General features: G+C 30.2%; 1 protein-coding gene across 3 annotated transcripts in view; it reads right to left on the bottom strand.

Moving 5' to 3' along the window:
- Positions 1–12680, bottom strand: part of LOC124537325 (probable beta-hexosaminidase fdl) — a 98851-nt gene that overhangs the window by 56456 nt on the left and 29715 nt on the right. The window contains exon 2 of one of the 3 annotated variants that reach the window (XR_006966920.1): positions 10432–10532. The exons of the other annotated variants lie outside the window; for them this stretch is intronic. The gene's annotated coding sequence lies outside the window, so the exon portion shown is untranslated. Of the gene's footprint in view, positions 1–10431; positions 10533–12680 lie in introns of those variants that run through there. 3 annotated transcript variants of the gene reach the window in all.

Below are 12680 nucleotides of genomic sequence, written 5' to 3'. Positions count from 1 at the left end.
AGGAATTGGACAATTCTCCCTAAGTGCAATTTTGTTGTTTGTCGGTTAGGTCTTATGTTGCGTCAATGACGTAGATATTATAGGAACTACCTATAATATTCATGATTATTAAAACTAAATACTGTATAAATCTTGGTTGGGTGGAATGGTGGCCAGAATGCTATCAGTATGTCCCCGTTGAATCGAAATTCCGATTCTCTGGGCAAGAACCAGCCCGCCTGTCACCAAGTTAATGAAATTTTTTAAATGAATACTATTATATAACACTAACAAACAATGGAACGACCTTGTACCTTAATAAAAGTTCGTTTTTTTAAATTTAAAATTAGAACTAATTCCACCATTTATATTCCTCCATGTTATTACAGTTATTATATACGGGATATTTATCATATTTTTTTTTATTCGGTGTAGCTCGATATTTCGACACATCCACATGATTTATATGGCAGAATATCGTCCAACATATTTATTATATACATATTTATATATCATTTAACATATGCTCCTCACGATATTCACGAAATTAATTATAACCTCATAGACGCAGATGGGAACTCAGTGACGCTTGTCCAGTTAACATAGTTTGAAATCACAATCGTCGGTTATACTTTACTAACTTTAAAAAAAAACAAAAGTAGTTAATTTATTTTAACTCACAATTAATTAGGGAACAAAGCATGTAAATAGCTATTAAAATTCTTCTGTAGTTTAAACATTAAATAAAACTCCGCATTAATTCAGGTGTTACTGAATTTATGTAAAAGATAACGGAATTGCGTTTTACATCCTAGCTCCATTATATTAGAGGACTCTTGTTATACGTGTCAATGCGATTGTAAGCCGTAATGTGTACGCAATAAGGACTAAATTTCTTCTGATACATTTCGAGTGGGGTGAAATTTTCGTGTTTATACACGATTTTATTTTATAAGTATATTTAAATATGTAAGAGGATATATTTTTGATTTTAATTTTTCGTTACTGCTTAATTATGTATTTATATTTGTAAGGGACAGATTTTGTTGATTTATTTTGAAAATAAATGTTTGTAATTTGTGCAAATAAAGCAAGATAATAAATAAAAGAGGTTAAGTAGATAGAAGTAGAGATGGAGTAGAAGTAGAAGGAAGGTTGCTTTGTATGCAATGGAAATTAAAATTAAAGGTCTAATTTTACATGTTTGTTAAATGATTAGCGCTGATAGTCGGTTGCACAGAGGCCGACTAATGTGCCTTTAAATCGCCCTCTTTGATTTTTGCAATTGCATAGGTTGGCCTTTTTACGTCGCAGTCGGAACATATTAAAAAATAATATTGGATGGAATGTAACATAGCCAACCTCTTCTTTATATAACAACACCTTGGTCCAAAAATCTAATTTATTAAGTAAGAAAACAACAAAATGTCATCAACATTAATAAAGCTAAGTGCATGCAGCAAAGTTTTAAAGGAAGTTTGCTTTCGGTACATTTTTATCACTTAGTTACTTTATTATAAGCTAGTTGTTACCCGCGGCTTCGCGCCCGTTTTAGAGGTTGGTTATCATATCGCTCATCCAGAACGACATCGTCACAATTGCAAAAATCTCTAAAATGATTTTATCGTTCCAAATGATCTCATGATGTAATATTGTCAGAATTATTGTTCGAAATTTTTTTAACAGGCATAAAGCTACATTATTCCTGAGTGCTATAGGCTGTAAATTGTTTATATAACATGTATATTAACCGAGCTATCACAACATTCGTCTAGCTAGTCGGAAAAAATATCTCATAAAACAGAATTATTTGCGTGCGCTGGCTAAACAGTTGCTTAAAATTAAAAACAATGTATGGCTACCTGGTTCGTCTTAATTATTTCTACAAAAAAGTCCGCGACACCATCTCTATCTTTTATGTTTTATCTTTTATATACTAATACGAGAGCGAAGCCGCGGGCGGCCGCTAGTACAAAATAAAATGTCGCTATATTTCTTAGTGATTAATAGACTTAGATCTATTTTACGAAATTTATTAGTGGTTGGCGTTGATATAAAGCTGAATGTTTGGCCTTGTTTCGATGTACAAAGGTGTTTTATCTCGTTTCATTAAAAAACGTTAACATTCCTTCATTGTTTACAAATATTATTCACCCGCTGAAACTGCGATATTACGACATTTTAGACACATAGTGTTGTAGTGTGGTAACAATACGTATCAAAGTAATAATTAATACGTAATTATTAATTATATACATATATGTATAAACTGATACATAGTTTATACTAAAATATTAATATTACTACGTTTTAATATAAATTAATAAATGAGGAACCATTTAAAAAACAGTAAATCAATATATTAAGACGTAAAATTTATGACATTAGATGCATCTTATAGCATAAGTTTTACAATAATGAGTTTTATCAGATGACAGATATTCTTTTCCGCCATAGTGGAATACAGCCATTCTATCTTTTTAGCGTCTAAATCAATGATATTTTAATAAACAGATATGTTATATCCACACAAAACAACAGAAAAAAAGTGTGCCGCGCAGTGGACCGTTTATTTTTACATTTCGTTAAAAGTAAAAAGGATAGCTTGATAAAAACAATAAGTAAAAGGGATAACTAGATGTTTTAATTACGCAAAACGTATTACTACGTAATTATTTTATTTTTAATTATTTATTTACACTTTATTGCACACAAAAAACAAAAGATACAGTGTACATAACATTACAAGAACATATTTATAACAAAAAAGAGAAGCGTGCAAAGGCGGTCTTATTGCTTAAAGCAATCTCTTACAGACAACCCCTTAGAGTAAGAATTTGTTTGTGGGAAACGGGATGAATTATACGGGAATATGATGTATTATAACGTATTACTACGTAAAACGTAACTAAAGTCAAACGTCCCAATTGAAACGTTTTCTAGTCTTCACTTTTTGCGCGTTAATAACATATCTGTTTACTAGAACATCATCATTCTAAATCCTATTTTGCACGTGGAAAACTCATGAGAATAGTGGCGTGCAATCAACTCGTCGAGTATTCCCAATAAAGATCGAAGGCGACCTTAAGCTTGTCAAAATCTCTCCATGCAGTTTACAACAAAACTATAAAATGTAATAAAAATAATAATAATTTTATTTTTAGTGCAAATCAAAATCAAATTAATTTACAATAAAATAATTTGACGAAATTTCAAGGAATTATTCACTGCGCCCTTCGTTGGGCGCAGTGAGGCGCGCGCTGCGCACTCGGTCTATGCTTGGTTTATAAGTGCTATGTATATAAAAAATATATGGAATGATCTATACGTATAACCGTTATAAAATAACTGCTCTGTACTAAATGGTATGGTTACAACGTACCTAGGTATACCAAAATATCTTATTTTAATTTTTTCTGTTTGTTCAGCCTGATCTTTGAAACGGCTGAATCGATTATGATGGAACTTTCACTGACATGTAGCTGATATAATTATAATAATGATTAATTATATAAAAATATAATACTTTTATTTTAAAATTATATATAAATTATAAAATTATAATAATGTCAAGCAGTAATGTTTAAATACTGTGCAGTACCGTATATATAAATAATGCAAAACAAAAAATTAATTTACAAAATATACTTCATTCAAGCCTCACAAGTATTCAATGGATATTGTCATGATTAAATTTAATTATACTACACCGACCAATGTTTCGTTTTTTAAAACTTAATTACACTAAGTCACTGACATGACAAATAAGTGAAAACAGTCCATCATTAGCAGATATATTATCTGTCCTGATGTCTACATCTTCACACACTACTGAACTTAGTGTTTCACATTCCTATCTAACGATACAGATACAAACTGTTGAATCACAGACAAATCAATATTCTTCGACAATTAACTTGAGAATTTAATATAAATATTTTGTATACATTTCAAAAAAATCCAATTACTTTTCGTCATAAATAATTGATGTCTCATATTCCAGAGTGTTCCTAATTTGTTTTGATACAATTATACTAACTAAATATTTTGACATCAATAACATTACATTAGTATCTCATATCTAGAGAAAACCAGCATTAAAATAAAACCGACATTTAAAACAGCAAATAAAAACTCATAAATTAGTTAGCCATTACTATTTAACTTAGCTCCGTTTGATCTGCTAATGTAGTCCGCCAAACCGCCATTTCATCATCCATCAACGAAGCCAATTCTTTCAAGTTATAAACCGCTTTCAACTGACTATCGGGAACATTTTAAAGCCGAATAAAAACTTGTGCTATTTATGCTGCCCACTTCAATCTGGTCTTGGCTTTTTATTACCTTTATACGAGTGCTTTAGGGGACTCGGAAGTTGCTTGATGCGACGTCGACTGGAGTGCTAAGAACGCTCTTTGTGGCTCTAATTAAATCACATCGTAATCTTTAAACGTTCTAAGTACTATCAGTTATAATAAGTATTAATAAAATTATTTATTAATTATTTTTTTGTTTCTATTTATCGGTATGTTCGTGGTAATCTGGAATATCGCTGGAATGGTTATTGAACCTGGTGTTGCCATGGTATTGGTTGTTTTACGATGGTGTATACACCATGTGGCCTTTATTTCCGGTAACTTCTGGATATTGCGCAATTAACACAGAAACAACGGTGCATCTTTTATTTTCAAATCTTTTTTTGTTTTTACGTGCACATTTAATTGCACAGTTGGGAATGCCGAGGTTTACTTTAGTAATAGGTAAGTTATATTCAATTTTTTTTTCGTTGCAAAACAAATAACAAAAATGGTATTCAAATGTTATGGTATGTATGATTACACTTAATTCTGACATTCGTGTGAACTATTTAACTGAACTACATTGTTTGAAACAGATTATAAATAATTATTAAAAAAAAAAAAAAATATTATAATCGTGCATGCCTGAATGTATTCAGAGATATCAAGAGAACCTTGAAGATATAATAACTCAGTAAACACTCAGCCAGGGCACGTGAAAATAAGTTTGAGAATAAGAAAGGACGGAGAGTGTGCTTCGAGCATTAAATGGGGCAGTTTTGTGAGCGTTTTGAATATGAAGCGTGGAACCAACGAATTGTTATCAAATAGTTTCGATGCTTAAATTAATTTTATTTGTTTTAATTAATTTGCCGAAGTAGATCTGGATTCGAACATACAACCCAACAACAAGCCTGTAAATTCCCACTGCTGGGCTAAAGGCCTCCTCTCCACTTCCTTTGAGGAGAAGGTTTGAAACATATTCCACCACGCTGTTCCAATGCGGGTTGGTGGAATACACATGTGGCAGAATTTCTATGAAATTTGTCACATGTAGGTTTCCTCAAGATGTTTTCCTTCATCGCTGAGCACGAGATGAATTATAAAGCCAAATTAAGCACATGGATCAGCGGTGCTTCCCTGGGTTTGAACCCGCAATCATCGGTTAAGATGCACGCGTTCTAACCACTGGGCCATCTCGACAGCCATATGTATAAGCGCACTACAATATATTCAAACTTAAAAGATTACTTTTGTTTTCCAATTTAAATTAAAATATATTTTTTTTTAATCTTGTATCCTGTTAGAGATTAGCGTGAAAAGCACTTAGCGGGTTTGAAACCTTCGCAATGACAAAACTTATCTAGATTAAAACTTTACTTAACTATTCGTTTGCAAAAGCCACAGATCTCTAAAAGGGTTTTCTACTACATCTTGACCTCTGAAATGTATGAGAGCAAATATAGTATAGGGGTCAAGTTAAATTACTTTTTTATCGTTTTCCATGCGGTTTCTCAGTCTATGGTTTCAAATAAATTCGACAAGTTTTTTTTTTAACAATGAACATTAAGTACCTCTTTTGTATAAGATGTTAAAAAGTCGCAGGATACTGTAATTTTACCGATGATACCATTTTCTCTTTAATTTAATGCAGCAGAATAAAGTCTTCTCTAGGACTTGTTAAATAAGTGTAAATACTATCCAAATAAAAAAAAAATTAACAAGCATAATATATAGTACCTATTTTTTTCTTCAAATTAAAAGTCCATTAAGATATCATTTGAAAAATAATGAAGCATTTCTGAAACCTATACAGCCACATAACCCTTAGAACATCAAAGAGAATTGAAACACTAATGATACCTATAATCCAAACAAATAAACTATAAAAAAAACTGAAACAAACACTATATATAAAACCTCCTTTTTTAGAAATAAAAATAAATTGATCCTATATAAGTATCGTATGGTGTACAGTTTCTTCACAATACTCTTAGTATTGAAGCCTGAGGGGAGTTGAAGTGAACTTCACAGCGTCTATTGTTCGCGATGATGCCTACCTGCCAATATGAAGTTGTTATTCACTCCGGATCTGGATACCGAAAATTTCATAAGCTGAGGTGCTATTTCAAACAAACGATTTTGGAAGTCGAATGATTCCATTTAATAATGATACATTATTTCGATAAAAATACCCTTCTTGAATGAATTAAAAACATAGTGTTTATAAATATTTAATCATAAAAAGATATAGAGGTATAAATCGTTAGATGTGGGTAGCACGACTCGCAGGAAGATAGGAAATTCTCGTAGGAGGTCTTCTCCAGCAGTGATCATCATGTTGATCTTATAATGAACATAATAACTATAATTTATCATGCTTCCCATTTTAAAAATTTAACGACATTTATATGGAATAAGCACCTGAAGCCTCCTTTGCAATGCAAAATCTAATTCATCAACATTGTAATCGGTATACATGGAATTAATTCGCCAGTAATATATTATCTATGATCATAGACACGTTTGCAAATTTTTAGTTGATTTAAATGATTTTTTATGCATATTTTTTTCAAAATATATCACTTGAAAACAATGTACATATACGTGTATGTGATTTAAAAAACAACTTATTTTTAATATAACAATTTTCAATGATGATAGTTTTTATCATTTCCGAAACATTTTAAGAATGTGCAAACAAATGAGACGTTTAAACAAAAATGGTATAATTATGTATGTGGGCATGAGTTACGAGCCAGTATTACTAACATGTGGTATGATTATACGTGGAATTCCAGTTAAAGAATATTTATTATGTTTGATCGACCGGACATTCTAGAAAATGATAAATGTTAAATTGTCGAAATGCAGTTTTCTATCATGTAACTTAGTACATGTTTACTTGTGTACTTATTACATTTATAAAGAAACAAACAATGTTAATACATTTTTGAACTAATTAATTATGTCCATTTTCAGTTTAATTAATTTCCGAAGCGTAGCTTTGCAAATGATTGATCGTTATTTAATTGATTGATACCTAATATTGATTGGAGCGTCGCGACGTGTTAAGTTTCGTATCATAAAGCTGCCTCAACACAAAATGAAAATCGACTTTAGACTTTAAACGCGTTAGTAACATTTGTATAATATTGGCCTAAGGCCTTGTACATATTACATATTCATACAATTGGTAACATTCTGATTTGAAAATAAATACAATAGATATTTTGGGCACTTATTACCGATTAAAAAAAACGACATCAATTCCATTTTTGTTTTTAAATTTCATATTAGGATTTCCTCATGAATTATATAATACATACGTAATAATTTGTAGTATCATTTTCAAATGTTTGACGCAAAAATTATGTATATGTATATAATATTTTAATGATTATTTAATTTTTTTTGGATGTTTTATTTATCATCTGTACGACTTTAGTGATTTCTAACGCGTTAGAAACATTTGTATAATATTGGCCTTGTAATGTTACATATTCATACAATTGGTAATATTCTGATAATAAATAAAATAGAATTAGGCACTTATTACCGATTAAAAAAAACGACATCAAATTCCATTTTTTTAGATTTTATATACATATTTAAGATTTTATATTAGGATACACGTAACATTTTCAAATTTTTGACGCACTAAACATTTTATGTATATGTATATATAATATTTTAATGGTTATTTAAAATTTTTTGGATGTTTTATTTATCTTCTGTAGTACGAACTCCCGGCGATTTTAAAACACAAAATGAAAAAACTCGTTCATAAAAATATTTGTGAACCTCTCCCGAACTCTTTCAATTCAAACATTGTGAACGGTTCAGTTCCGCGATGCGATATTGGTTTTGAAATATTTATACTATTATTTCGTGTATACTCAAGAATATTTAAAAATATTTAACTACTATAACAATTCCCATATTTTCGAGTTTTGTCGGTGGTGTTCTTGCAATTGTATTAACATTTCAACCATACTAAATCAAATCGAATAGCAATGTGGACTTTGTCGTTTAGTGTTGCTTGTTACAACATTACACTTTTTTTAAATTATTTATTTGACACAGCTGATTTAAGCTGTGTCCACAGATTATAGCGTCACGATTTTTTTTTCATTTAATTTTAACAAAAGACGGTTAGGTTAGTTATAAGTAAATAAATTGTATAGTCATCATCATCATCATCCTCCTGCCCTTTTCCCAATTTTATTTGGGGTCGGCGCAGCATGTCTTCTCCTTCCATACTTCCCTGTCAGACGTCATCTCACAAGTAACATTCTTTCTAACCATATCGTCTTTCACACAAGAAAGAAGTGTGTGTGTGTGAAAGACGATTGTATAGTGTAATAAGTAAATACATAAAGTTGAATTAATAAACTAATTATAAACACAATAATAATTCACCTATATACCAATTATCTCTACATTATCCCAATGAGTAGTACCAAGTAGGACTTCGCAATGCAAAGTAAACTTAGCTTTGGCTGTTGAATATATGATGCTACTCATCAATATGTAATAAATTCGATAAAAATAGAAAAACTTACAATGGTTACGATTTTCAATTCTAAAATGAAAACTAAAGTAACTAGTAGGTAGGTATGTTTAGTGAAAATGTTGCTTATTAAAATTTAAAATCAACTGAATGGAGCTGAAAAATATATTACAATAATTGAACAACTAAAGCTCCTCGCGGTATTACATTTGGTATTATAATAACTGAGCTAGGAATACTTTAAGGGAACTTTAAACTTTTAAAGGGAATTTTATTCTGAAATGTTCAAGGATATATTCGGTTTCAGTTACATTTTGAATATATTTTTTATTATGGTAACATTCTTATAAATCCATACTATTCTAAATATGAAAGTAACTCTGTCGCTCATTCACTACCAAACCGCTTAATCGAATTTGATGAAATTTGGTATGAAGCAAATTTGAACTTCAAGGATGGACATGGGCTACTTTTTTGTTTAACATATGACGACAAAACCCTAAAAAAGCGAGTGAAGCCGCGTTTGACAACTAGTATTAAATACACAGGATGGCAGAGAATTAAATCAGTTTCAAGAGACAAGCCATCTTTACGGATATTTATATAGTAATGTTGGAGTTATTTTTTGTTACACATTGTATAACTATAATTTATTAGAATAATTTAGTTAATAATATGTCGATTGAATATTTTTAGGATATGTTGTAATATAATATTTTAATTTTTCACGATTAATACTGGCCGATTGTCTGATACTGGCCGGTAAGAAAGAGAATGTCAAGAAATCGAATGCGGCGGCAATGTTTGGTGATATTTATTTTATTAATTTGGAAATAATGAGAATGAGAGGCTAAATTTAGATATAAAATACGGGATGTATTGTAAATCACGAATTTGTGTATAAAATGAATGTGAAAATAGCGCTAATAAATGAATCTGGAAGAATATCGTTGTTTAAACACGTGACCATCCTAAAAGTACGTAGTAACAGTTTTCTTTTCTTTTAATTCTTGGTAACTATATCTAATTTTTTTTGTTTGTTACATCCCATATTTCTGTTTCACTGCCTTATACACCCTTCATACCAGAAGACGGCAATTCAAAGCATTGCGGTTTAACAATAAAAATAAATGATCAGTGGGGTGAAACATAAATGGCGGGTACTGGGGCCTTGTGTTTTCGCTAATGCAAGCTACGCGTCCTAGTCGTTCGACTAGAATAAGGATTTTAGGCTAATTTATTAATATTAGGATCATTATGCTACCAATAATTCTACACCACGATAATATCTCGACCCCTATGTGACATAAATATGAATAATTAAACAATTTGTTTTTAAAGTAACATAGGTCTAACTTTTAATTTCAGTGTGAAAAGACATGTTTAAAATAACTTCTGTTATAAATAAAAATAAATGCGCTTGATTTAAAACACATTTCAGGCAATTTGCCTAATTTAAGACATACTTTTAGCATCTATATGACAGTGTTCCTATGAAACTTTAACTGCAGTCAGAACTTACCTACTATTCTATTAAAATATATAAAAAACGGAAAACTAAAATATTCGATTTGAAACAGACTTATAATTTATTTATCTATTAATGCTTTTCTTTTTGCTAACCACATGACGTTTTTTTTTTCTAAAATTCATCTCTTGATGGCGTCGCCAATATATTCCTTTATTACGTCAATGAAGCATACTTACTATTCTATTCGAGTCACATTACACACGCATCCAATCTGAAACAAATTAAGATACATTGCAGCGAAGACCATTTTTTATTTTTGGCTATATTTACAATGATATATATATATATAACTTCAAAATCCATTAAAAATAAATAAATATACATAGAGTTTGTTAGTTTTCAGATGAGATCCTGGTGAATGTTGTAATAGGCTATTTGACTGGTTTTTAAAATCCATTTTATATTATTTAGTAGAAGTTAAGGAACCCAGTAAAAGTTGTGTTTTTTATTTCTAGTACATATTTGCCGAAAAATATTATTTTAAAAATTCCATATTTAAATAGCGCGCAAAAACACTACTTGGACGATATAGCGCTGCAATGGGGTCGTTGACGTCACTTTCCTGTATTTTAATCTGTGGTACATATAGTATAAAAGCAAAGTTTACAAGAAAGTGACTTCATCATAAGCCCGGCCAATCAGGAGCGTTTTGTGTCACATGACAAACGTTTGAAAAAATGCATTTTTATTTATCGATTTTTGAATAAATTAAGTATTATTTTCAACTTTCGTTATAACCATTTTTAAACTCATAATATACAATGATTACAATAATACACAATTTATTTTTCCCATTGTCAAATAGCCTATTAAATCTTATTTTTATTTTTCTAAATTTTGACATTAAAATAATTTCACAGATTATATAAAACAAAAGGCACAGATAACATAATAGTGAGAACAGAAGCGAATAAAAAATTCCGATAGTGTGCTTGATGTATCCTTTTGTTAATACTTTAATTGATTAATTATTGACATGTTAACAAAAATATACGAAAAATGTTACAAATTCATTAGCATTCGGCGTCCCAGCGTTACTCAAGGAACAGTTCTTCATTAAGTTGTTGAAAAAACAACTTAATGATTCTTCATAAAGTTGTTTTTTTAACAAACAGTACACTAATAATTACAATAAAGTTTTTGTAATCTCGACATTACTTTGCAATCACCTGTCACACGTCATCGACTAATGATAAGAAAATTAAACACAACAAGACGTTTGAGGTCACCGTCGTAAAAGAATAATATTCCTCTGTCGAGTTTGTAAGGAACATTCATCATTTTATTTCAAATGCACAAAGGATGGTTTTCAAATAGAGGTGGATAAATTCTACAAAGACTATTGTGATGCTCAATTATTTATATATTAAAGTTAAGTATTAGCATTATAAGATTATTTTTAAAACACTTTATAATAGCAAATTATATTATATAATTGGCATGTCCTTGACATGACATTTGATAGCGTCGACGCGATAACATTGGTCAAGAGCTTGATAATAATAATCTATGATAGTAAATCTACTGTATATACATTATGGATTTGTGAAAAATTTTTGAGCGTAGACGAAACTGTTATCGGTTAACTGTTATCTTTGGACGTAAAGTTAAATTGGATATAAGTGGTTATCTAAGTATTATCTAAGTAATTAAATAGTAAAAGGTTACGTCGTATAATAGTATTATGTTGTATTATAGATAAAGATATATTATATCCAATTTCAGTCACCGAACATTCTGAATGGAGACTGACCAACTACGCATTTTTACAAGTATTTAATTGATTAAATCGCCGATGTCCATAGCTCTCTTTTATTTAAAATTTTTAACTATTAGCTTAAATATCTGGAAATTAGAAGCATGTAATTTCGAGCCGGATGTTAGTCACAATGACTCGGTAGGTATGAGGCGTTGTGTTAGAAGGACCACCTAAAATAACACGTGCGGTCTTTAACACATTTGCGCTGTTTTTATAATTACGATAACATTTGCTTAACATTTCAAGGATACTGTCATTATTATTTTGCTAAAATAAATATACCAATGAATAATTTAATGACAATATAAAATATATTAATAACGAGGCACATTATTTTGCACAAGATTATATCCCTACTAGTGTTATAAATGACAAAGTAACTATATCTGTTACGTCTTCAATTTTAACCCTCTAAAACGATTTAGATGATATTATGTGTGTTGTATGTATGGTTAAGTTCGAGGGAAGGCTCATCCCGTGAGGAGGTTATACAGGGGATGATGGTAAGTGTACAAGGGAGTAAAGCTGCAGGCTCATCTAGTAGGTGATAAATAAAGAAAGCAACATTTAGTAGTATTTAATACCTGTTGACTTCCAGGC

This window comes from Vanessa cardui, chromosome 18 (genome assembly GCF_905220365.1).
Source record: "Vanessa cardui chromosome 18, ilVanCard2.1, whole genome shotgun sequence".
In the NCBI taxonomy this organism is placed as follows: Eukaryota; Metazoa; Arthropoda; class Insecta; order Lepidoptera; family Nymphalidae; genus Vanessa; species Vanessa cardui.
The sequence above is the reverse complement of the archived record's forward strand: the minus strand, read 5'-3'. Positions and strand labels throughout refer to the sequence as shown.